Source organism: Lissotriton helveticus, chromosome 2_1, assembly GCF_964261635.1.
Source record: "Lissotriton helveticus chromosome 2_1, aLisHel1.1, whole genome shotgun sequence".
NCBI lineage: Eukaryota > Metazoa > Chordata > Amphibia > Caudata > Salamandridae > Lissotriton > Lissotriton helveticus.
The window spans coordinates 1,003,421,573-1,003,448,272 of NC_136059.1; the positions used below are offsets into that span (position 1 = coordinate 1,003,421,573).

Sequence of the window (26,700 nt, forward strand, 5' to 3'; positions counted from 1 at the left end):
TGGACAAAAGCGCGATAAGAAAACAGTGACAACCAGTGCAAGGGCAGCAATACTCATGCGCAATGCGGGAAACTAGTACAAGAACAGCACACCAAAAAAGTCCTCATAAGCTAAATGCCAAATCATTAAATTTTGCCGATTCCAGGGAGAGTTATATAAAGCGGCTGGTGGAAAAAAATCATAATAGACAGGTAACAGTAGAAAAAATACTATGGGAAAAATGTGACATCTGGAGGATAAAGATAAATGAGGGATATTAAATTCTTGTCCTGGAACGTAAATGGCCTGCGCGTACGAGGAAGGAGACATAAAATCATGAAGTACCTTGGAGACTCGCCCGCGCAGGTCATAACAATCCAGGAGACACATCTAAATAAACAAGAGTTCACAGCCATTCTGAAAAAAATGAAATGGGTGGACAAATTTATAACTACAGATCATAATGCTAATATTCGTGGAATAGCAATCATTTTTAAAAAGGGAGCCAGGGCTCAGATTGCGGATTGGAGGACAGATCCGAGCGGTAGATAGCTGATAGCCAATGTTCAGCTTGATGTAAGGCGATTCACCCTGGTGGGCTACTATGGTCCCAATCAGGACGATCCTTCGTACTTAAATACATTACAAAATCACCTGATCACCACCACAGACCCAATAATATGGATGGGTGATTTCAATCTAGTGATGGATCCAAAATTGGATAAATCCCCTAGTTCCAGAGCTGTAGTTAATGATAAAATGAGAGATACACTTCTGCACTGTATGTCCAACCTGGGATTGAAAGACTTGTGGAGACAAAGAGCCGGGAAAACCCTGGGTGTCTCGTTTCACAATTACAAATACAAACATAAATCGCGTATCGATTATGCTCTATTTAGCTTCTCTATAAAAGACTCCATAAAGAACTTAACATACTTACCTCAGCATATTTCTGACCACTCAGCTATTCTCTTCTCGATAATGTTAGATCAGGGACCCACCTATGTTTCCTGGTCTTTTGACCGCTCCATTTTATTGGAGGAAGAGGAACAAGAACATCTTATATTCGAAACCGCCTCCTTTTTGGAGTGGAACATAGAGTCTGCTTCCCTGGTCAGTGTTTGGGAGTCATGGAAAGCATACATAAGGGGTTGCATCACTAATCGGGCCTCCTACAGAAAAAAGAAATACAGAGAGGAGATACTAAACATAGAGCAAGATCTGGCCCTCTTAGAGTCTGTAGATCAACGGCCTTCGGTTAATCTAGAAAAGAAAAGGGAGTTGAGAGATAAATTAGATACACTACTGCAAGAGAGGCTGAATAAACGATGGCAGGCCAGCAAGCTCTCCCACTTTGAATACTGTGAGTCGGCAGGAAAGCTACTGGCTTGGAAAATAAAAACGGACCACACCAGGAACCATATAAAAGAAGTGAGAATAGAAGGGGAATTGGATAGTAGGAAGACAGACCTCGAAATAGGAGAAGCTTTCAGTGCTTTTTTCCAAAACATATACACAGATGAGACTAATGTTAACATCGAGGAAAGAACGGAGTGGTTGGATAAGGTGAATCTTCCAAAGCTGTCCAGGCTACAGAGCGAAAACCTAGACAAAGAAATAACCGAGGTGGAAGTTGAAAAAGTTATCAAACAACTAAAACAGGTAAAGGCTGCAGGACCGGATGGTATTCCGGGGGAAATATACAGAGTGCTTAATTCAACTCTCACCCCGATTCTAACGAATCTCTTTAATAATATCTTAATTTGGGGTGAGTCACCACCTAGCTCCTGGGGAGAGGCAAATATTGCCTTAATCCAAAAAACAGGTAAGGACCCTGCAGATTGTGGATCATACCATCCAATCTCGCTTCTCAACAACGATTACAAGATTTTTTCAACAGTTTTGGCTGCACGTTTGGGAAGCGAGATTGGAACAATTATCCATCAAGATCAAAAGGGGTTTATCAGAGGCCGACAACTGGCTGACCTAACCTATGATCTAGTCAGAGCGATAGATGTTGCCTCAACCTTTGCTCTGCCTCTCGCTATTATGACACTCGATGCAACCAAAGCATTTGATAGGGTCAATTGGTCCTATCTAACTGCAGTGATGGATAAGTTTCAATTTGGCCCTAAATTCTGTAGAGCGGTAGGTTTATTATATAAAAACCCGAGAGCTAGCCTGTTAATTAACGGTACTCGTACAAATTCCTTTGAAATTAGCAGAGGGACAAGACACGGGTGTCCTCTCTCCCCTCTTTTATTTAATATTTATGTTGAACCATTTGCTCAGACTATAAGAGAGGACATTAATATTCTGCCTTTTTCCTTTTCTGGATGGGAGAAGAAAGTCGGATTATATGCCGATGACATTCTCATTTACACAACGGATCCGGCCCAGGCATTTCCTATGGTAATTAAAAGAGCTGAGGAATTTGGAAAATTCTCAGGCTATGAAATAAATGCCGGAAAAACAGATATAAAGGCTTGGAACATCATAAATCTTCAGCTTCCGGTGAAACCTTCAATCCGCTATCTGGGGATCAAAATCACAAAAGACTTAAACCTTTTGACCCAGACTAATCTGGATCAGATTTCCCGTGAATCCAAAGCACTGATGAAATCTTGGTCTTTTCTCCCTCTTACCATTTTTGGGAGAACAAGCTTAGTTAAAATGACCATCCTCCCCAAATACACATTTATCTTTAATACCATCCCATTAATATTAGATACCAAGCAACTCACTAAATGCCAACAAAACATCAATTCATTCATTTGGTGCTATAAGTCAACCAGGCTGGCATGGAAGAAGCTGAGAAGGAGGAGAGAAAAGGGAGTACTCGCCTTGCCAGACCTAGAATACTATGCCTGGGCTTTTCATCTGACCCACTATAGGATGCTATTAAAGATCCCGCTTGATAACTCAAATGGCTCCGACCTTCCATTGGACGGATTTTTATTTAAGTTTGGCCATCAGAGATTCTTCAAAAAAGTTAGGTTAAAGACACTATATAGCTCCCTAAAAGAATGGACCCAAATTAAATCTAAGGCTGGAATAGCATACTTTTCCAATCACGCACCAATCTGGGACTTTACAGGATTCTCCCCGCAATATACTGAGACCGTTAAAACCGTGTTACTGGAAGCAGGAATAAAACGATGGGGAGAGTTAGTGGCTGGAGGATCCTTAATGGAATGAGAAACATTCTCAGACAGGGTAACCTCACCACTATCCTGGTTCATTTTTATACAACTGTCCAGTTGGTTGCGAACTCAATTAAAGAAAAAGGTAAAAATTGGAGGATACAGCTCTCTAGAAAAAAACCTAGTTGAGAAGCCCTACGGAGGCAAAGAGGTGGCTTTTTACTATTGGAACATCATTGAAGAAGCAGAGGGCGAATTTAACCTTCCGTTAAAACTATGGGGAGGAGAGGGAGAACCACAGGCAGAAGAGAAATGGATAGAATCTTTTAGCCTTCTCTACAAAATTATAAAACCTGCCTGGCTGAGGCGCAATCAACTATTTACATTACACCGAGCATACTACTCCCCCAAAAAACTCTCTAAGTTCCAACCAGGGAAGTGTTGTGGTAAATGCCTCCTCCCAGCAGCCTCAGATTTACACATGTTTTGTGAGTGTCCGAACATCACCACATACTGGCAAGAAATCAAGATATCACTTGAATCAATCCTCAGAATCTCTATCCCTCTCTCATGGTCTCTAATCATCTTTGGGTTAAATAACAACATCAAGGGGCTAGAAAGAGAATTTCTATATTATGCCATTCTACTAGCAAGAAGACAAATATGCAAACATTGGGTTAATTTTAACTCACCGACCCATGCAGAGTGGTTGTCTTCACTATATGCAACATCGAAAATAGATCTAGCCAGAGCATGTAGCCCCCGTACTGTGAGATTCTGGAATTTCTTAGTTGAGTGGAGACGGGATAGCTAGAATACCCGGGTTTAAAAAAAAAATAATTGTTTTCTCCCCGGGTCCGATGATTAAGCCTATGCATCCATGTCCAATGGGAGGCACCCCATGCCATAATGTTAATGGACTATCAGCCGACAATGGGCTGGAATGGAGTTAGTCTGTGTGGGGCTCTTTCTCGCTGAGGCATCAGGCCCGTCCCTTTGGAGGTTATGAAACCACTTTCTCGTTTCTTGATGGTACAGAGGCGATGGTGTTACTGCGGCTGGAGCGTCCCTGGAACGACTAAGTGGCTAATGAGGACAAAAAAAAAAAACAGTGCAAGGGCAGCAAAACTAGTACAAGAACAGCACACCAAAAATGCAACTGAACAAAAATCAACAGCAGAGTACGACGAATGCACCCTGGCCAATGGCAGAGGACAACATGTACACCACAACATCCCAGCACCGGGGAAGAACAGAACCGACAGGCACACCGCATGAAAGAGACCAGTGGCAGACAGATCAGAGCCACAGGAGCGACACACCCTCCGTGCAGCATACTTCTACAATCATGAGTGCACCCCGGCAGTGACAACATCCTGGGTGAAACAGCACCCCCACCACATTTAAACACAGGACACAACTGGGTTAGCAAATGTGCACAATCTGCCAAATCACATCTGGAATGCAGGGAAACGTAACATCAAAATGTACAAGTACAAGCTGAGACCCACAAAAATGTTTTATTCACACATACAGTGCATTTGGACATTTCCTACTGTCGCTTGATTGCCATGGACGGTCACAATGTGACATGCTCATGAGAAGTAAGTGTCAATGATGGTATTCCTATGGGCCATTCCTGCCGCTGCTGCAGTGGGATGTGGGGCACCTGCCCCATCACCACCATCATCGGCCGGTACCACTGGAACTGGGATCCCTGAGGCCCTGGTGCGAACGCAGATGTTGTACAACACACAACATGCAACGGTCAGCTTGCACACAATGTCCGGGCTGAACAGGAGCTTCCCACCTGTGCCTTCCATGCACCTGAAACGTGACATCAACACGCTAAATGTGCGTTCAATGATGCCCCTGGTGCATATGTGTGCCGCATTGTACTGCTTCTGGGCGGGTGTGTTCGGATCTCGGAGGGGTGTCACCATCCAAGGGCAGAGTGCATATCCCTGATCACCTGTGACAGTGCAGGGAGAAATGAGTCAATACTTAGTTCGGCAGAATGTGATGGCAGGTCCACCAATCCAATTACGCCTTTTCTGGCTGTGTGTGGGGTGAGTGTTCGCCAGCCCGCAGGGAGTAGCTGATCCAGGCAACTACACCACCAGTCTGTGTAGGGTGCAGGGGTAGGCCAGGATGACCATGGAGTGGTGTGGTCGTGTCTGGTAGGTGTTCGTGTGGTTTGACATGTTAAATGTGGTTTGGTCACTTGTGCATCCCCACAGTTGTGCATTGTGCTTTGGAGGCATTGTGATGTGTGATGTGTTGACTTGGTACTTACCAATGAGCAGTCCCATCCCATATGTGCCATCCTGGAAGCACTGGTTGATGATGGACTGTCCGAAGATGAAGAAATCATGTACACAGCCTGGGTAGTTGGCGACGATATTGGTGAAGAGTCCCCGGTGGTCCACTGTTGCCTGCGCATTGATGGAATGCGTGTGCTTTCTGTTGCGGTAGTGGTGTGCAGTATCCGCAGGGGCACAAGTGTGACATATGTACAGTCGATTGCAACCCAACATGGCAGGGAATCTGGCTACGGCGCAGAAGCCTTGCTTTGTCTCCAGCTGTTCCTGCGCGGTGTTAGGGAAGTGAATGTACTGGGGTATGAAGCTGAGGATGGCATCCAGGACAGGTGTGATGAACTTTGATAGGGCTGGCTGTGAGACCCCTCGGACTCAGGCAGTTGTTGATTCGAAGGTGCCAGAGGCCAACAGGTGCAGCACAGCCAGCAGCTTTGTCTGCTGAGGAATGCTGGTTCTCCGCTGTGTTGGGACTGTCAGCCTAGGTCATGATGCGGTGAATGGTTGTCCTTTTGAGCCTGTAGTGGGCAATAACTTCCTTGGGCGTTAGGTTTTAGGTAGGTTCGCTGTCTTACTCTGCGCTGCCTCTGTGGTGGTTTGGGGGCGGGTCCGGGTCCAGGGGGTGGTGGAGGTCCTGGGGGTGGTGGCGATGGGTGATGTGGCCCTGTTGGGGCTCCGATCTGCATCATGAGTAGCTCCATGGCGTCGTTATTTCTTCAGATGTGGCTGTGTGCGGGGCTCCTTTGAATTACTGCAGGTAATCGTCCGTCTTTTAACCTGCTTGAGGCAGGTGTTAAATACCTGCTGATACCGCGGCTTATCACGTGTTTTCGGTTAGCTTCGTGGATCTGTCAGTTAGTTGTGAAAGTGGTGTTGCTGTTTTTTTATGTGCTTCTGAATGGGAACGCCTACTCTGCATCTCATTAGCGTTAGTTGGTGGTGTCTGCCGTGGTGTTAGGTTTTGGGGCTGTTATCGCGGTAATTCTGACGATGTCTGCTGTTTGCACCAGCTTGTGAATGGGGTGTTAGTTCTATCTCCACTTTTGATGCATGAAGGTGGTGATAAATCAGAGGTAACTCCATGTGAATATGCCCCTCAGTATTTTGAGAGCTATCGTTTGCACTGATGACAGAAAAAGATAACAAAAATACCCATTCTGCATAAGCGCAGACAGACCATGGTGCAGTATTTGCTTTACTCAAAGTTGCTCTGTCTACAGTGCATATCATATATTAACTCGGAAAATCTCAGAGCTCAAAGAAACAGAGCCATGATTGCTTCTCTCCATTTCCGAGCTGTAGTGTCATGCGGAAATAGCGTAGTACACTTATTGGGGGGCTCCAACAATTTTCCTTATTGCTCATGGTGCCTCTGAAAGTTTCACTGATTGGCAGTGGAACAGCATATTGAGTTCTGTCTAGGGTTTGCATTTTCTCAAACCTGTGATCTCTACAGTGCATACATTAACTCAAAAAAATGGATATTCTGCATTTCAACATTATAAGGAAGGGTCCAGGAAGTCGAGCAGTTACAGAGCAAAGATGTTCCACGTTCCAAGCAAACATATATTTTGTCAGTGAAGCACAGTACCTACACCAAAAGCTTTTTTCTGGTCCTTTTTTTTGTTGTTATTTGGCGCCACCTCATGGTAGTCTCATGAGACTACTACCATACCTCACTTTATAGGAGTGCCAGTCTTGTCGTCAACCTTTCCTATACTTACTTGATTTGGAATTGTCTGGCATTGCATGCCCATTGGAACCATATGTCATTTGAAAAGAAGGTGTCACTTGGCACTTTGTGGTATTAAATTGATTTGCTTAACTCTAGATCTTTGGCTGTATCACCCAGAGACATGTGAGTGACAGTGTGCTCTGTATATCCCTAAACCGCAATGCAAACTACATTTTCGAGTTTTTTTGTGGAATAAGTAAATAATCTATATATATAAAAACGAATGTATGTCTGTCTGTCTGTTTGTCCTTTATGCATTACTACACCATTCATCCGATCGCCATGAAACTTTGAGAAGTTGTTGAGTATACTCCCGCGAAGGTTTCTGGCATATGCATTACTACACCATTCATCCGATCGCCATGAAACTTTGGGAAGTTGTTAAGTACACTCCCGTGAAGGTTTCTGACATATGCATCACTACAACATTCATCCGATCAACATGAAAACTTGGGAAGTTGTTGAGTACACTCCCGCGAAGGTTTCTCGCATACATTTTTTTTTAATATCGGCCCCCCAGGGCCCTCATAATCTTTCGAATACTGAGTTTTTCCATTTATGTATAGACAAGCACTCGAATAAATAAATAGAATTAAAACGACACTTTGAAATGTTTTCCATATTAAAATGAATAAGTTTCAATAAAAATGACACAATGTAAATTGAATGTTATCATAACAAGTTTCCTTGAATTTCCTTTCTTCTGAGATCGCAGCAACGCGCGACGGGGCAAGCTAGTAAGTAAATAATACAGATTGTCAATTGGATCAATGGATGTAAGTAGGATTCAACAATATTTATAATATTACTGTAGTCTGAAAATAATAAATGAAAAACAAGACAACCAATAAGTGCTACAACATTTTGCATACAAACGAAGGACATGGGGGGTAGGGTAAAGTGGGGGAAGTGATGCTATGATATAATACACTACTAAGGAACAGGCATGTTTTAAATAAATATAGTACAATACATGGTATTTGTCAATAATTAGTTTAATTAATACGTCACCCAAGGTGAAATCCAAGCTGGAATCCTTTAATATTTGGGTTTAAGTGAATTTTAGCCAAGAAATGTTCCAAGGAATGCATGAATTAGGAATGTGATTTTTGAACCACCTCACATGCAAAACAGTGAAAGCAAGCGCCATGCCATGAGGAAGAGTAAAACCTGAGCAGCCCTCGACTTTCCTCCTGTCATATCAAAATGAGGAGTTTTAGACTTTGTTCTTGCTACCTCTGCTACTTCTGCGACTATCATAGTCAATAAATATCAGTTGACGCGGAGCTGAGAACTCCCGTGTGCAAGGCTCTTGCAAATACATCACCATTAATGGACAATTGGAGAGGGGGGCCACCAAGACAAACACGGGTATTATATTAACCATAACGCCTTAGTGAAGATGCTATGCAAGTGATTACATTCGTGCTGCCTTGTTAATGACTAATGTCATCAACTTAGACCAGTAACACCAGAGCAAGCCTTTAATGTCTGGCGTGTCCAACCCTGATGCAGTGTTTAGACTAGAACAAATGTATCTTTCTTTATTGTTTAAGTGAATTGACATCATACAAAGTACAAAGATTTCTTTTTAAAATAGCAATTTATACTGAAAGTTGAATTTGAATTAAGAAGCAAAAATAACAGCCTAATACTTGCCCCTCAAAGCTTTTGTCATAAGTCTGAAAAAAATATCATTCTTTTTTGTAACTCACCTTTCATGATCCAGAGGCTTGTTCCCACAGAGCTTTTCATATGAAAAGAAATCAACTTGAGACGATGTGAAACCTTTCTTGCAAGGTAACCGTTTGGCTCATTCTTTTCAAGTAGCCCCTTCACACATGTTGCTGTCTCCGGAGTGTCACAATAGATCGAATGCATCTGAGATAGAAAAAAAGTTAATTAAAGAAACTGGCTTATGTATTTTTTATTTATTCATTAGTTGCTTTGAATGGCATGTACACGACCGAATGGGCAGCAGAGAGCTTTACATGGAAGCAGTGTCTTCGAGATGAAAAAGCTCAGGTGACCAAACACATATATGATATACCAAATAAGTTAATAAACCATAAGCTGTTCACTTTAGTACAACATGATAACAGAATGATGTATCAATATAGCAACTCTCTGAATAAGGATTTCTTCAAAATAATAACCCAAGAAGGAGGCATGAACAATTTACAGTGAAATCAAGATTATTAACACTTGGAAATGGTGTTGAAATTGTCATAGGGCAGGCTTATCCTGATCGCTGTTGGCATAGAGTTCCAAACATGACATTGGTTAGATATACCATAGATCTTAGACCAAAGAAATTTTAGCTTAACCAAGTGATTTATGCAGTGGCGTAGCTAGAGCTTGTGGCGCCTGGGGTTATCCCTCAGACTGCCACCCCTGGGGGTGTGGGGGAGGAGTGCTGGGGAAAAAGGACAGCGACCACTTGAAAGAGGTCCGAGAGACACGTAGTATTGCCGCTATTGCCGCTAATAGTTACCTCGATAATGCAAGTTACATGCACATACATGACACTGTCCAAGGCTACACAGTTGAATATATCGGTGACTGGCAGTACAAAGGAAAACACACAGACTGGGGAATCGAGGATAGACAGGCCTGCTCACTCCATGACCGCTGGTCGGGGCTAGCGCACTTGCGGTCTCCCCTCTGTTGATGCCTGTTTCTCAGGAGTCGCTCAGGTACAGGGGCTGGGTGGGATCAAAAGAGCCATTGAGGTTCTTAAGGGAAGGCTGACAGGCTACAACCAGCAATCAGTGTCATGCTGCGGGTGCTGCTATATTGAGCAGCGATACATATGAACAGTGGTCCCAGTGGATAGTTTCCATGCACATAGGAAATAAACAATATTTTCCAAGGAAAAATGCAAAAAACACGTATTGTACTTAGTGCACAGTGTTATTTAATCACACTGGGCTCCTAATCATTTATACATTTGTTAATATAGTGTTAAAAACAGTGCCCCAGGAGGGGGGGAGGGGGGGCGTGTTGTGATTAAGGTGATGAGGGAGGGAATATACAAATGTGTGATTGATACAGTGTATTCATTATACAAATTATTCAAAAAGTGTCCTAAATCCCTGAAAGCCATGTTCCAATATCAAAAACACAGTGATCCATCGCTGTTGTTAAAACTGGCCATTGTATCAAGTGTTGATGTTTTGACCCCTATAGGATTGTAGGCAAATGAGTCCCTAACGACAGGGTCTTCCCAGGACAGTGGTGGTGAAAGAGGGGAAAGGTTGGAACCTGGGAAAAAGATGAGAGAACATTCAGTAATGTGTTTGCAGAAAGGTGAAAATATATAGGGTCACGGCTATGAGTCCGCTACTTTACCCTAGAAGAGGCCCTCGTGGGCCTGGACATGTTTATGCTTATGTTTATGTTTGGGCGATTTGTATTGCGCACAACTACCCTAGGGTGTCTCGGCGCATAGGACTGTGGTACCTGAACAAAGAAGCGCTGGGAAGGGCTTATTGATTAAAAAGCCAGGTCTTAAGTTGTTTCCTAAAAATTGTGAGGGTTGGGCTGATTTTAATGGAGAGGGGAAGGGTGTTCCAGAGTCTGGCCGTGGCTACTAGGAAGCGTCTGTCCCCCCAAGAAGAGGATTTTGTGCGTGGAACTGGAAGGCGGAAGGCAGTAGAAGAGCGGAGGGACCTAGTAGGGGCATAAATACAGAAAGCATCTATGAGGAACTGAGGGCCTGATTTATGAATGGCTTTGTAAGCAATACAGAGAGCCTTAAATTTGATCCGATTTCTGACACGCAGCCGGTGAAGATGCCGTATGGCCATGGTGATGGAGTTGTGTTTGGGGATCCCGAGCAATATCCTGCTGCTGCGTTCTGAACGGACTGTAGCTTGTTCAGGACCTTCTCTTTTGTATTGAGAAGGAGGGCATTGCAATAATCCAACTTGGAAAAAACTAAGGTGGTCACGAGGGTCTTTCCTGTTGGAGCCGGCAGGAATTGCATTATCTTCTTAATTTTTTTTAGTATGTAAAAGGAGGATGATACCACATTGTTTAAATGATGGTGAAATAGCAGTTTATCATCGAACATTACTCCGAGGTTTCTGACCTTGGCCACCGGTAGAGGGGGGGGGTCCATTTCATTGGGCCACCAGGTGGCAGACCAAGCGGGGGATAAAGTGCCCAGGGTCATGACCTCTGTTTTCTGAGAGTTTAATTTAAGGCAATTCGATTACATCCAGGTGCTTATAGCTAGCATGCCCTCCTGAAATCTGGAGGCAACTGCTGCCCCATCTTTATGCACGGCCAACACCAGCTGGGTGTCGTCGGCATAGGTGGTTAAACTCAGGCCGTATGATTTATTTCCCTCACCAAGTCCGATACGTATATATTAAATAACGTTGGATTTAGCGAGGATCCCTGGGGCACCCCGCACGGCAGAGTAAAGATGGGCGAGTAGAGAGCGCCCAGTTTTACTGTTTGAGTGCGATTGGAAAGAAATGAGGCGAGAAGATCCTTGGCCAAATGGTTGATACCTAAGGTCGCGACACGGTCGATCAAGGTGGAATGATCGACCGTGTCGAATGCGGCGGAGAGATCTAGCAGTATGAGCACCGCCGATCCGCCTTGGTCGAGAATTTCCCTGATTTCATCCGTAGCTTTTACCAAGGCCGTTTCAGTCCCGTGGCCTTGCCTGAAACCAAATTGGGTGTCATCTAGCAAATGGTTTTGATGGATATACTCTGATAGCTGTTTATTCATGAGATTTTCTAGGATCTTGGCAGGGAACGGGAGACACGCTATAGGTCTATAGTTGGCTAATGCAGTGGGATCAAGGGAAGGCTTTTTAAGAAGCGGTTTTATTACTGCTTTTTTCCAGGCAGGGGGGTAGGACCCAGTGAGGAATGTGGAGTTGAAAATATCCATGAGTGGAGGTGTAATCACTTCCGGCATCTGTTTGAGTATGGACGGTGGACAGGGGTCTAAAGGAGATCCTGACCTGGTGGACACGATTAGTTTACTAATTTGTTCCGGGGAGACATTGTGAATGTTGGAGAACAAGGGAGGGCAAGGCGTAGGGAGGGGGCAAGGGCTAGCAGCGTTATGATTATGATGAGGAAAGGAGGCGAAAGCTGAGTAGATCTTCGTGACCTTGGTTGCAAAAAAGTCCGCAAGAGAGTTGCATAGATCTTGGGATACTTCTGTAACTTCGCATATTTTAGGAGTAGACAGGGTATTGACTACCTGGAACAGTTTCTTGGCAGAGTCCTGGGCGGCCTCGATTTGAAACAGGTAGAAGATCCTTTTTTGAGTAGTGATCGAGCGCTTATATATGGACAATGCATCCTTATAGGTTTGTTTGTCCTGTCTTGACATAAGAAGGATGGACGCGTAGGCTCCAGTAAGGCGTGCGAGAATCAAAACAGCCTGGAGAAAAAACGAGCAGGTTCGACAAGGAATCTTATGAAGAGATAACATGGCATATTAGAATGCTGCATGTATGGGCGCACCCATGGTGTAGAGGCGGGGCTACATACTAACAGGAAACGGAAAAGCCACTTGCCCTAGGGTTCAAAGGCAGGGGCTTGGGAATAAAGAATGGAACAAACTGGATTTAAAAACATCATCCCAAACAGTTAAAAAATGCTTGCTCATGTGTACCAAGTGTTGATAATGTTGGTATATAATTCTTTTCACCTTCTTCTCACCCTGAAGAAGGGCAATTCAGTGCCCGGAATGCACTGGAGTACAGCATTGAGTGTTTCAAAGATTGTGCCAAGAGCAAATACGTTCTCATTGAACAAAGAATGTGAAGCAACATTGTTTACCCATTTTTAGGCAGTTGCTTAATGTATCAAGCATTTTGATTCCATGGAGGATGAATGGATTCAGTCCTCTTTGGACACTTTAGTACCTGTGTTCAATAAAAAGCACCAGAGAACCCTGCCTCTGGCTCCCTGGTTCAACAACTCTTTATACAAACAAAAGAAATCTTGTAAACATCTGGAGGGTATGTGGCATAAACCATATAAGATAAGGTAACCTACAAAAATGCATTAAACTCCTACCAAAATCCTTGCAACAAAGCTAAAGCTGCCTTTTTTACTAGTAGAATTATAACAACTCAGAAATGTCCTAAGACTCGGTTTCCGGTTGTGAGAGCCCATTCAGATCCTTCCAACATTGCACCTGTTACCCTGTCTCTCAAGCACAATGCGAGTAATTAGCTACATTTGTTTAACTAAAAACATTGCATATATCCAGGCCACCTTTTCCACTACTGATGAGGTCAGTTTTTCACCTAGTCTCCCTAAGGCAAACAGTGTGATACATGAGTTCCAGTTTTTGGATGTGACACCGTTCAGGACGATTTTGACGTCCATTGAATCAGGATCTCGGTTGGATCCCTGTCCAACAGACATTTTGAGAAAACTCTCCTACTCAATTGTTCTTTGATGAAGGGTGTGGTCTCTGAAAATTGGAAAACAGCCTTGATTATTCCACGACTTAAAAAACCAAATCTGGACTTACTTAGGTGAATTATAGACCTATATTGGTATTACCGATGCTAACTAAAGTGTTAGAGAAACATGTAAATCTATACTTACTAGCCACACAGAACTCAATGAATTACTACATCCCACACAGTCTGGTTTTCGTGCATGACATAGCATTGAATCAGCTCTTCTTGGTGTTAAGGAATTCTTGAAGTACCAACTACATGATGGCGGTGCTGATGCACTGATTTTGTTAGATCTCAGTGCAGCATTTGATACTGTGAATCACGCTATGCTCATACAAAGTCTAAATGGATTAGAAATGCAAAATTCTGCCTTATCCTAGTTAGAATATTTACTGCACAATCACACCTTTCAGGGGCATACCAATCAACATAGGTGAAACCCACATTGTTTAACTTCTGGTGTGCCTCAGGGTTCCACTTTTAGTCCTCTGCTATTCAAGCTATGTTAGACCATTGGCAGAGATTGTGGAGCACTGTAGCCTTACACTCTTTTTCTATGTTGATGATACACAAATTGTGGTATCTCAGTCACCCAAGGATAACCAGAACTTGATGGATTTGCACTCCTGTCTCACCCAAGATTCTTCTTGCATAAATGTCAATTTTTTAAAGTTGATTGGAGACAAGACAGAAGTCTTGCTACTGTGTAACTTCTTTATCCTTTGTGGCTCCCATCTGTGGCCAGAGAGCCTGGGTACTCTCCCCAGCCCAGTGCCTGAACTTAGGTGTTCTGCTGGACAACAAACCCACCATAAGTCAGCAGATTAGCAGGGTGGCAGCCACCTGCTTTGGCATACTGAAGTGGCTAAGAAACATTATGAACTGTTCCTCACTTCTGCTGAAAGAATCATTGTCCAGGTCATAGTTATTTCTAGGCTGGGAAACAGAAATGTCATGTATTCTGGAGTGGCAAAAAAGCAATGAAGTGCCTTCAGACCATTCAAAATGCTAGAGCACATCTTCTGTTACACCCCCCAAAGTTTTCTTCTACAGGCAGTTTGTTAAGGACTGTACCCAGTGGGCAGAGCATGCAATTCAAAGCATTGTGCTATATGCGCAAATGCTTAGCAGCTCTATCTGAGATTGTTGGTATCTCAGTACTTGCCTGCATGCTCGTTACGCTCCAGCCAATTGAGGCTGGCCGTAAATCCTAGAATCAAAAACCAGTCAAGGAAGCTAAGCATTTTTTTTTATTTTAGACCAAGACCCTGGAATATTCTGCATACATCAATGAAAAAATTTGATTCATTCATGGTGTTCAGGAAACTCTTAAAGATCTGGTTGTTTTTATCCTCAAAAGCTTCTTAAATTCTGCTTTTTGGTGACCTCACATTGGTGTGACCCCATTCCTGTATCAGTTCAGCACTGGGAAATCTTCGGTAGGTAGCCATGCAATCTACAAAATACACAAAGTAATAATTACAATCATTATAATAATAATATTAATAATAAAAACAATAATAATGATAATAAGAACAAATTCTCCAAGTAAAACATTCAATTTGAGTAGGGGCTGACTTGACACCGAGCATCTTATAGGATCTATTCCAAATCTCCAGGGCTTTAACATCCGAGACCCTTCTGCATGAGATTAGGCATTAAAAAGTTTAATGGAAAGGTTTTTCCTATTAAGGATAGAATTATCCGGCCAGTTAATAAAAAGATCAAGGATTAGCTTGGCATCCCAGAGACTATCATATTTAGGTTTAGGGTGCCTTCTTAAACTAATGCTTTTCATCACTCTGCAAACAATGACATTTTTACCTACCGTTTTACTGTTGACAAGGGTATGGCCAGCAGAGATTGCAGCAATTGATAGTTCTATAGCTGAGACCTCTTTCAAATTGTTCAACAAGGAAGTTAACTATGTCAACAATAGGTGCCTCTAAGGAATCCAGGTTCCTTTCCAGGCACCAACGTACCCAGTTTTTCCAAATGTTGTTATATCTGTAGTGAATACCTGGGGCCCAAGACTCTCAGAGGAGAGTTGAAGCCGTCGACAAAAGGCCTGAGTTTCATTGGATCTCCTGACACTCTCCAGGCAAGAAGGGTTAAACTCCCCCTCAGAATTAGGAGATGACCTACTCCATCTACGTCTGTTAGAAGATTCTCTTGGGTAGGAATTAAGAACGGGGATTGCAAGCAAGTTCTAAAGGGGTAAGGAACCATGCCTGAGATGGCCAAAAGGGAGTTATTAGGACAAGGAAACACTGATCCTGTCTCACTATCTGAAGAAAACTTTGAATCATGGCAAAAGGAGGAAAGGCGTATGCTTTCACTCCTTTCCAAGACTGTAGGAAGGCGTTGACTGCCAGAGCACCCGGGTCGGGCATCCAGCTGAAATAATTCTCCAATTGAAAAGTTAGGCTGCTGGCAAATAGGTCTATCTCTAGGGGACCCCAAATCCTGTTCAGGGTTCTGAAAACAGAAACATTAAGTTTCCAATCTTTGTGCTCTAGTAGGAATCTGGAGTTCCAGTCTGCGGAGATGTTCTATTTCTCCAGAAGGTATTCCACTTTGAGAGCGATCTGGTGTTCCAGACAAAACATCCATAGTTTCTTGGCTAAGTTGGATAGGTCTGCAGATTTCGTGCCTCCCAGGCGATTTATATAGGCTACCGCTGACATATTGTCCATCTTTAGGATGATTGACCTGCCCTGGAGAGAGTGTTTGAAACTCATCAATGCATAAAGGCCAGCTGTTAGTTCCAGTTAATTTATGTGGTGAGAGGATTCCTCCTGTGACCAGATACCACCCATGTTCTGATTGAGAAGACAGGCTCCCCAACCATGGAGACTCGCATCTGATTCTAAAACAAAATCTGGTTTTGACCCAAAGATCGCTTTGTCATTCCAAGTGTCTAGGTTCTCGGGCCACCATGAAAGTTACGATTCCGCTTCCAGGTCCAGAGTAATGAGATCACCGTACCAGAGGCCAGATCTTGAAGCTCTCACTTTTACCCTTTGGAGGGCTCCATAGTTTAGGGGACCTGGAAAGATGGCTTGGATGGAGGATGAGAGGAGACCCAGTAATCTGGCCAGTTCCCTCAGAGATAAATCTTGTTGTTTCAGGACATGTCTTTTTTCTTTTCTGATTTTGGCAATTTTTTTTAAGGGAATAAAAGGAGACATCTTGATGTCCCTACTGTGAAGCCTAGGAATTCCAGAGTTCTGGAAGGGGTCAAGATAGATTTTTCTTTGTTTATGATGAAACCTAAGCTTTCTAGGAGATCCATTACAGTCTTCAGATCTTGGAGTATTTGTGAAGGGTCTTGCGACATTATAAGAATGTTGTCTAGGTAGATGATTAGACAAATGCCTCTTACTCTTAGGGAAGAGGCGACAGTTCTCATGACCTTGGTGAAACACCAAGGGGCAGAAGAGAGTCCGAAGGGGAGTGCCTGAAATTGATATAGATGGTTTTTCCGTATGAATTGAAGAAAGGGTTGGTAGGATCCGGCCTTAGGGATGGTGAATTAAGCATCCTTTAGGTCCAGTTTGACTAGCCAGACTCCTTCTAAAAGTAGATCCCTCAGGAAGTGGATGCCCTCCATCTTGAAGTGCCTGAGGTATGTTGTACTGTTGGTATCCTCTTCTATAACCACGGGATCTCGAATAGAGCCTTTGATTAAATCGTCCGGAAGAGAGGCCCCTTCTTCCAGCCCTGCCAAAAAGGCTAGGGTTAAATACTCTACACATATTTTGTTGGGCCTTATCCAAGGCAGTGAATGTAGAAACGTACTTGCCCAGGGACTTAATCAGATCTTCCCTGAAGAGTAATCCGTTTGGGTTTTGTGAGGGCTCTCTGTCTGCGATATCACTGAGTTTGGGATTTATTTGAGTTAAAACAACTATTTGTCTTTCTGCGTTGAGGCTTGCATTTGCATTACCCAGGAGTATGAGTGCCCTCTGGCTCCAGCCTCTGATCAAATCGGTGTTAAGAGGAGTGCCATTGATATTGCTTTCTTCTGTGGAAACTAGCATTCTGGCTAAAGGCCCCAGTACGTCGAGAAGATGGTCTTGGCTCGCTTTTAGGGATCTTTCCATCCCTTTCCTTGGATCTCGCACATGTTTGAAGAGAAATTTAAGCAGCTCGGGGTCCAAGTTGGGGGTTTGGCAGGTCTTATCTTCAATTGAAGTTCTAGAGCATTCGGTTTTAAGAATGTTCCGAGTTTCCCTCTCTAAGAGGTTTCTCCACCGTTTTTTGATACATTTTGCAACGTGGTCTTGAGGAGACCACCCAGAACTTCTGGAGTGTTTGAGGTTTAATGGAGAAAACATTTCTTCCCCCAAGGGGTCAATGATATTGTCCTTAGAAGATGATGGGAGTTCCTCATCCAGACTGTAAAACTCTTGATGCTCCACATCAAGATCTAGGACACACTCGTCAGGTATGTTTGAGGATTCATCATCATTAAACTCACTGTCTCCCATGTTGTAGTGAGCACTGTGATATTTTGTGCCGCTAGGGACACCCCGATGTTTTGTGCCGCCAAGGACACCCAAATAAGTTGTGCCACTAGGGACACCTAGGGAGTTCAAGGTGCGGAGACATCCATTAATAGATGAGGTGTTAAGACCTCCCAGATTTGATGAGGTGCTAGGACCTCCCACAGTGCGCTTAGAGGCCACTTGATCAACGTTTTTACTTTTCTTAAGCCATTTGCCCCTTAAACCCATGGTATCATCAGAGTAGTGTGGGTCCAACATTTCCGTGAACTCGTCTTGGTCAGTGGAGAGTGACCTTTTAGAGGACATAAGCTGAGACAAGGTCTCAATCATGCAGGACCTCATCTACTAATGTAGTATTTTTTTAAGTGCCTCATTATCAATATTGAGAGTAGGGGCAGAAGCGTCATCTGAATCAGTGTCAGACATGGCGCTTATAGGGAAATTAGGTATACATTAGATTGGTAAATAAGCTTTCAAAGGACCAAGCCACAAGAAGGGGTGAGGAGTGAATTTGTATATGAATTATAGAGGAAATATCTCTTGTAACTTATCTATATTTTTTTATATGATGATAAATTCATAAAAGGTATAAGTTTGTATAGTAGTTTGTCAATAAAAAGTTTTACTCCCTTTTTTTTATGCAGGATCTGTTAGGAAAAACAAGTACTTGCGATCTGTTTCACGTTGAACGCAGTAGCTGATCTCTAAGACGAACCGGTGTAACTGACAAGAGAGTGCTTGAGTGATTCAGCTGCTGCCCGTCGCCATGGTGAGGAGCGAGATCATTGTAAGCGCTCGGTTGAAAATGGAGGAGGAAGAAAGTTTCCTGGCAACGGGACGACGTAGCGCTCCCATTGCCAAGGAACCTTCCTCTAAAGCATGATGTAATGCAGGCCTACCTCGGAACTCGCGGCCTGCGTCGGAGAAAGGGGCAGAATGTATATTCCCTGAAAGTGTGGTGAAACGGGTCAAAGGCTTGAGAAACAATAGCATTGACCAGATAAAGGCGACTTAAGACAGAAGTAAGTACAAAAGTGGGAGAGGGAAGAAATAACATTACGAAAAAAATATACAATAATAACAGTAAAATTGGAAATACAATACTTACTTTGTTTAGGTAAAAAAAACACAAAAGGGTGGTTTGCAAGTGCACAATAACGTGCAAAATTTTGTGATTAGTGTTAGTACCTAGTGAAACTCGAGGGTTTGAAATTAAAGGGAGGGGGGATCTCCATAGATTGGAGATTAGTATGGAGGTAGGGGTGCTTGTAAACGATTATTCTTCAATTTCATCCTTGTTCTACTTCCTAATGCCATAATGAGCTTACCTAATGTCTTCGTTTAACTCCCGTTTTTCACCTATTTCCACTGATGTAGGCCGCGCACTCCAACGCGGCTCTGCATTGTTACCTTTTTTTGTTTCAGATTTCATCTTAGCAACAGCAGCTGATCGCAAGAGTGTCAGTTACTTGGCACTAACACGATCAGCTGCTGCTCTTCGTTTCACCGCAAGTAGTTATTGTTTTACAACCTTATTCATAACAAAGGGGGGTTTACCAGGAAATCCTCATTTAACTGGCCTTCTCAACATTCTATAACAAAATTCATTATAATAGGAGAGGCATTATTCTCTTGACATTCCTTCATCTATAAACCTTGTCCCCATTATTGAGGGAAATCCTCTCTAATTATTTGTCATTAAAGGGCTTTACCACTTTTTACAAGTTAACATTTCCTATATACCATGTCTGACTCTGACTAGGCTTCTGCCCCTACTCCTAACAAAGACAACGAAGCCCTGCAAAAAATCCTTCATAAGGAATTGAGGTCCTACATGTTTGATAACCTTAAGTCAGATCATGTCCTCTAAAAGGTCACTCCCTGATGAGGAGGAAATCTCAGAAATTCCAAACCCTTACTCTGAAAAGATCTTTGAATTATGGAGTAAAAGACTTAAGAAAAGTAAAAACATTGATAAGAGCAATAAAGGTGGTCCAAGCACCTCATCAATTCAGGGAGGTCTTAGCACCTCAACTTCTAATGGAGTTCCTCTCACCTCGAACTCCCAAGGTGTCCCTAGCGGCACAACTTATCTGGGTATCCTTAGCGGCACGAAACATCTGGGTGTCCCTAGCGACATAAAATATCATAATGCTCCTTACAATATGGGAGATAACAAATTCTAATGATATAGAATCCTCAGACACACCTGATGAGTATTTCCTTGTTCTTGATCAAGAATTTTACAATCCAGAAGAGGAACTCCCATCATCCTCTAAGGACATTATCTTTGACCCCTTAAGGGAAGAAATGTTTTCCCCATTAAATCTGAAACACCCAAGAAGTTCTGAATGGCTCCCTCAGGACCACATCGCAAAATTCATTAAAAAATGGATAAGAAACCTCTTAGAAAGGGACACTCGTAACATCCTTAGAGCTGAATTCTCCAGATCTTCTATCGAGGATAAAAGCTAATATATCCCCAATTTGGACCCTGAACTCATTACATTCCTGTTCAAACTTGGACGTGATCCAAGAAAAGGGATGGGAAAAATCTCTGAAAGGCTGCCAAGACCATCTTCTCGACGTACTGGGACCATTAGCCAGAATCCTAGATTCCGCAGAAGACAGCCACATCAATGGCACCCCTCTCAACACCAATCTCATCAAGGGATGGAGCCAGAGAGCATTCATTCTACTGGGTAATGCCAACGCTAGCAGTAATGCAGCAAGACGAAGAGTTGTTTTGACTCAAATAAATCCAAAACTAACTGACATGGTGGATAAAGAACCCTTGCAAAACCCAAAGGTTTACTCTTTGGAGAAGACCTCATTAAATCCTTGGGGAAATACGTCTCCACTTTCACCACCCTTGACAAGGCACAGCAAAATATGTGCAGAGTTTTCAATCCTAACCTTTTGGGCAGGTCAGAAGACTGGGCCTCTCTTCCGGCTGCTTTTTCAATCAAAGCGGTGCACCGCCGGGGAGTCATGTTTTATCACTTAAAAAGTGCTGGACCGGCAGTACAAGGGGCTAGTAAATAAGGCCCAATGTCTTTGCACATACAGAGAGTTTTGCTTATAGCAATTTTCACTTGGTCCTTGAAGATGCTTAACAATGTGAGAATAGAATATCCCTCAATATTATGAATGTTTAAATCGCATTTGACATGTTGCGCAAATTTAAAATTAACTAGCAGAAAAAAAAGACCTATAATATTAATAACATTTACAAAGAAATGTTGCAGTGCGGTGCAGAGAGCGGTAATTGGTTCGCTAAAGAATGACCCTTCTATTGTCATTAAACAAGCCGACAAGGGCGGGGCTATAGTCATCTGGCCCCGCTCTATGTATCTGGCAGAGGGGGAGAAGCAAGTGAAAAACACCACTTGGTATCGTGCATTAACGGAGGACCCTACTAAAGACATCCAGGGCCAAATTTCTAAAGTTTTGAACTTTGGCAAAGAGAGTGGTTTCCTGGGCAATAAGTAATACGATTATCTTTCTAAGAAATGCCCTAAGACCCCTGTTCTTTATCTTCTTCCGAAGATCCATAAGAGCATGCAAGAACCCCCTCGGACGCCCCATCGTTTCCGGGTGTGATTCCTGTTTAGAGCCGATTGCGCAATATGTAGATTTTTTCTTGAAACCGTTTCTGAGCCAAGTCAAATCATATTTACGCGATACGACCGATTTCTTGCTCAAGGTGGAAGGTACCAGCTTCGATCCCCGGTCACAAATCATGGTGACGATGGACGTTACGTCCTTATACACCCAAATCCCTCAAGAGGAAGCCTTAGAAGTCATGCAGCTATATCTGGACCAAAGAGAAAGACCACATCGAGTCCCTACTGGCTTTATTTTGGAACTTGCGGCAATAGCATTGAAGAGAAACTATTTTACCTTCAATGGCCAGTATTACATGCAAGTGAAGGGCACCGCCATGGGGTTTCCTTACGCCCCAGAAATGGCGGTGCTCTTCATGGCGCAGTATGAGGAAAAGTTTGTTGATACCAATAACCCTTTCAGGCAACAAATTATACAGTGGTATCGGTACATTGACGACGTCTGGCTCCTGTGGCAGGGGAGCCAGACCGAGTTAATGTCCTTTCACGGATGGCTCAACACAAGGCACAGAGAAATTACATTTTCAATAGAAAATAGTGCCAGTCGCATGACATTTTTGGATATCGAGCTAAGATGTGAGGACGGACGGTTGATAACATCATTGCATAAGAAAGAGACTGATAGGAATACTATCTTGCACCACAGGAGCTCACATCTGCGCAGCTTAAAAGCTAATCTGCCTTATGGGCAGCTACTTAGAATCAGGCGCAATTGTTCAGATGTGCAGGAGTATGAGCGACATGCACGAGCTTTTTGTTCCGATATGCAAGAAAGAGGCTACCCTAGGAAGCTCCTTAAGCATTCACTCAAGCGTGCCAAGTATACGCCTAGGGAATGCCTTTTGCAACCCAAACAACGCAAACCGTTGAACAAACTTGGGTGCGTGACAACTTTCTGTCCGGACACACACAAACTACGACAAGCGGTTTTAAAGAACTGGCATTTATTGGAGGGGTTGAATTGCCCGTTCCCCAAACCCATTTTTGCCTACAGAAAAAATCGTAGTATTGGTGAAGAACTCATTAGGGCGGGCATTGCCATTCCAAAGCCCAAAAGTGATCTACTGGCGCAATGGAACCTTAAGCCGATTGAAGGCCACCATAAGTGTGGAAATTGCATCGCCTGTTCTAGCACAATTGAAGGTGACTAGTTTGTTCACCGAGGCACAAAGTGGAGACACAAAGATTACTCCAATTGCAGAACTAAGAATGTGGTCTACATGGTATTATGTCCGTGCCAGTTACTTTACATAGGAAAAACCAGCCAACAAGTGAACCAAAGAATCAGCCAGCACCGATCCCGTATTAAGAAGCAGGTAATGTCTGCTCCAATGGTAGAACATTTCTGCGAAAAAGGCCACAACGATCAAGAATTCAAATGGTCTGTATTGTACACCTTGAATCCCAAGTCAAAATGTCATGACGTCGAGCGAGTTCTATTACAGAAAGAAGCTTATCTTATTCTAAAGTTCGATAGCGCACAGACTGGCCTTAATAGCCTGTCTGAGATAGCGCATATATAATAATTGTCTGGTGAAATCCATTTCAGCTGACCTACATCGGTTTGACATCCCTGGTTTGACCTGTGGCCTCTCTGATCTATTTCGATAATTCTAAAAAATGGTGGTCCGTGGCCAGGAGATGTGTTTAGAGTAACATCGCATGATGCTCGAGTTGTAATACACTTTAAAGATTTATAAGTATATATAGTATGGGGTACAGTACCAATGCGCTTCATAACTTATTAGCGCATACACAAAAAAATTATTAATTTGATCGCATTAACACAATAAAATAGACAGGCAAACATGTCGCTTTCATATGTGTCTTCATGGCGCTTATATTAGGCGATTTGACTAAATGCGACTACAAGTCCCATAATGCATCTATGCACTATGAAGTATAAAACAAACAGAAAAGTGCGGCGGCCATCTTTATTGAAAGAAAGCAGACTCCAGTAGCGGCGTGCTGTGGCAGAGGAGCAGGTATTTACAAACACCGCCTCATCGCGGTTTGAGCATTCACCCAATATTTTTGAGAGATTAGTTTTGAGATCGACGTTTCGTTTTATTACAGGACGGCGACTGCGGTTTCTCCCTTTACATCTTTAAGAATAAGACACTCTAGTAAGGTAGGCTAACCCTCCTATCTGATATATTATATCCACTCGCTTAGAATGTTTTGAAAATACCACGCGACTGTAACCTATGCCATTAATGTTGTAGAATTACATCTTGATGGTGACGTCGTACAAGCGAATTCGCCGTGTAACGGCAGTTCACAAAAAGCAAGGTACGCTTCCCCTTTTTTACATTTTTAGACTAGAGCTTGATAATTAAAGACCCGAGCGGGTCAAATTGAAAATTATTTTTCAATCTTTTTTAGACTTCTCTGTCTGGTCACTACAATAACTAGCGATTTGGACCACAAGAAGATTAACCACCACGCCCCTCTTTAAACAAATTTGGTATGTAGCTAACCATTATTTTTTGCCCACGATTGGAGAAAGGCACTCACTATGAATATGCCTGCTAAAGTAAAACAATGCCTTTGCATCTTTTCAGATACAAAGAATAAACAGCCCTGATGAAAGACCAGTGACTTTGTGCCTGGTTCTTGAAACGCGTCGGCAGTCTTTCTTGGGTGGAATAAATTGCCAACTTCACGACACCAGGACCGGCTGGTCCAGTATTTAAGCATTTACAAGCCATTAAGTTGCTCATATTCCCCCTTGAAATCATTTTTCTTCATGCTTTTGATTGTAATATTTGTTGGTTGTGATGTAATTATAATTTTTTGTAATGCTTGATGCAGAAACGTCTTTTATTGTGTAAATAATATTTGTCTTTGATGTATGTACAAAGTGTATTTAGTCTTGTAAATATTTCAACAAGTAGTCCTTTATTCTGTTACGATTTTTTGAAAATTTAAAAAAAAGCATAAAATGATAGACACAGAGTAATAGTGTCTAAGGGTGGTTACAATAAATTGGTTTCTTACCCTTCTAAAATATTGAATAAGTAATTGTGGTGTGGGCACTGTGTGTTCTTGCAAGCAATTCAGCAGCACTGTGTCATTTAAATACTGCAGGTGTGAGCTGTAGTCACAAGCACATCCCTGTGTTTTCCCTTGCACCGGTGCTAAAAAAACGGAATAGTACTAGCACAGACACCATGCGCCATGGTGCTAGGGTGCCTGCATTGCAGGGATGATTGTTTATATGCAGGAAGGGGCACCTTACCTGATATAAACAATCATTAAAGGCGATTTGCTCCTTCTATGTGTGCTGCATACATTGAAAGAGCAAAAAAACTAGGAGAAATAAACGTATTTCTCCTCGTTGCACCACTCTAAGACAGGCTTTTCATTGGTGTTTTGGCGCCGCCTCAGATATACATATGCTTGTAGATCTGGAGTAGCGTTAAAAAGCAATGGGTTCTGCTTTGGAATTCCCACAGCAACACTCAGTGACGTATAGAAACTCGAGGGGGCCCCCCTGCAAAGTACATGAAAGACCTCCCTTCCGGCTCACTCAGGAGCTCCCAGGCCAGCATACTTTGCTGAGGGGGCCCACTGAAGCTCGAGGCCCCCCCCCACCGCACTGCTGGGTCTGTGGGGGCCTTTGTTACCCCCCTGCCATTGCACGCCCCTTTCACACAAAGTGATGCGTGAAAAGCGGCTGTATTTACAAGGCCATGAAAAGCCACACAGGGTGCTTTTGCGTGGCTTTGTAAATATGGGCCAGCACACAGTGCCACCGGAGTATCGCTAGGGGCGTGTATATGCCTCCTAATGATTTATTGTTTTCTTTGACAGCTTGGAAGTTTCGTGATAGTACATGCAAGAACTGATGAGGTATGATCTAACCACATTTTCCGCTGACAAACTCAGCACCTTGGTTCAACAATGTGGGCAATTATTAGTAGTAGTTTTGAAAAGTACCGAAATGTCTCCTTTCAGCCACTACGTATTTCATGTGAAGTTCGGGGTACATTCTTTGATGACATGATCCAGATCACAGATTTCTGATGTGTTGTATGTAGTTCGTTCCAAGTACTGGAACATTAGTGGAAATATGTTGCTTGTTGTTGTCCATACCTAGGATTTTTGTGGACTTTCTGTAGGTCCTTTTTTAAAGTTCTTAAAAAAAAAACCAGAGAAGCCATTGCAGCTACTAAATAAACAAAATACGTGCAAAATTATAATTTTAGACGTTTTTTAGGTCACTTTCGACTCTGCATAATTATTTATGTTACAGTAAAATATTATTCAAATGAAAACGCTTGAGTAAAACCAATAAACGTTCTTCACAACTTTCAATAAATTCCCATATTCCGCCTCAGGGTGTCAGTGTTATCAAATGCATCCACTTTCATAGAGCTTTCAAGCTAACGAACATACATTTCCAAGAGGAATATTACGTCCAAAAAGCGGCAACCTGTTTTCAAGTTTCCAAGGGCCTCATTTATGAAAGCCTTGCGCCACCGGTGCGTCACGTTTTCCCATGTTAAAAGTGACGCATCGGCGGCGCAAGGCCTTCATAAATAAGGCCCTTGGAGAACCCAGAAGCCCTTACACCCCGCCCTAGCCAACTAAATGAAAAATGCACAGTTGCTGCCTTTATCACCGTTTGTATGCATTATTTGGAGTCAGTGGCGTTTAGGGGCAGCAACTGCATGTCATCTGACGTGCAGGAAATTGTCACCAGGAACAAAAAAAGTGGAATAAAAGGGATTGTCTATTTTGTAAACAGATGCGGTGAAGAGAACTTCTCCTCCCAAGAAGAGAGAAGCCAGAAAGTAAAAATATACCCATTTGAAACATACTTCTAATCACACCAAACATGCAAACCAAGCAAACCCGACCCTCCTTAGAAGAGTTCCCTCCACCCTTTCCTCCTCCTTCCATCCATCTATTCATCCATTCATTCACACTTTCAT

General features: G+C 42.9%; 1 long non-coding RNA gene across 1 annotated transcript in view; it reads right to left on the reverse strand.

Moving 5' to 3' along the window:
* LOC144819572 (uncharacterized) overlaps window positions 1–26,700 on the reverse strand; it is a 94,843-nt gene that overhangs the window by 10,178 nt on the left and 57,965 nt on the right. Inside the window, exons 4-5 of the long non-coding RNA XR_013607446.1 lie at window positions 15,015–15,079; window positions 8,891–9,056 (exon numbers count right to left, since the gene is read on the reverse strand). This is a non-coding gene — a long non-coding RNA (uncharacterized LOC144819572). The remainder of the gene's footprint in view (window positions 1–8,890; window positions 9,057–15,014; window positions 15,080–26,700) is intronic.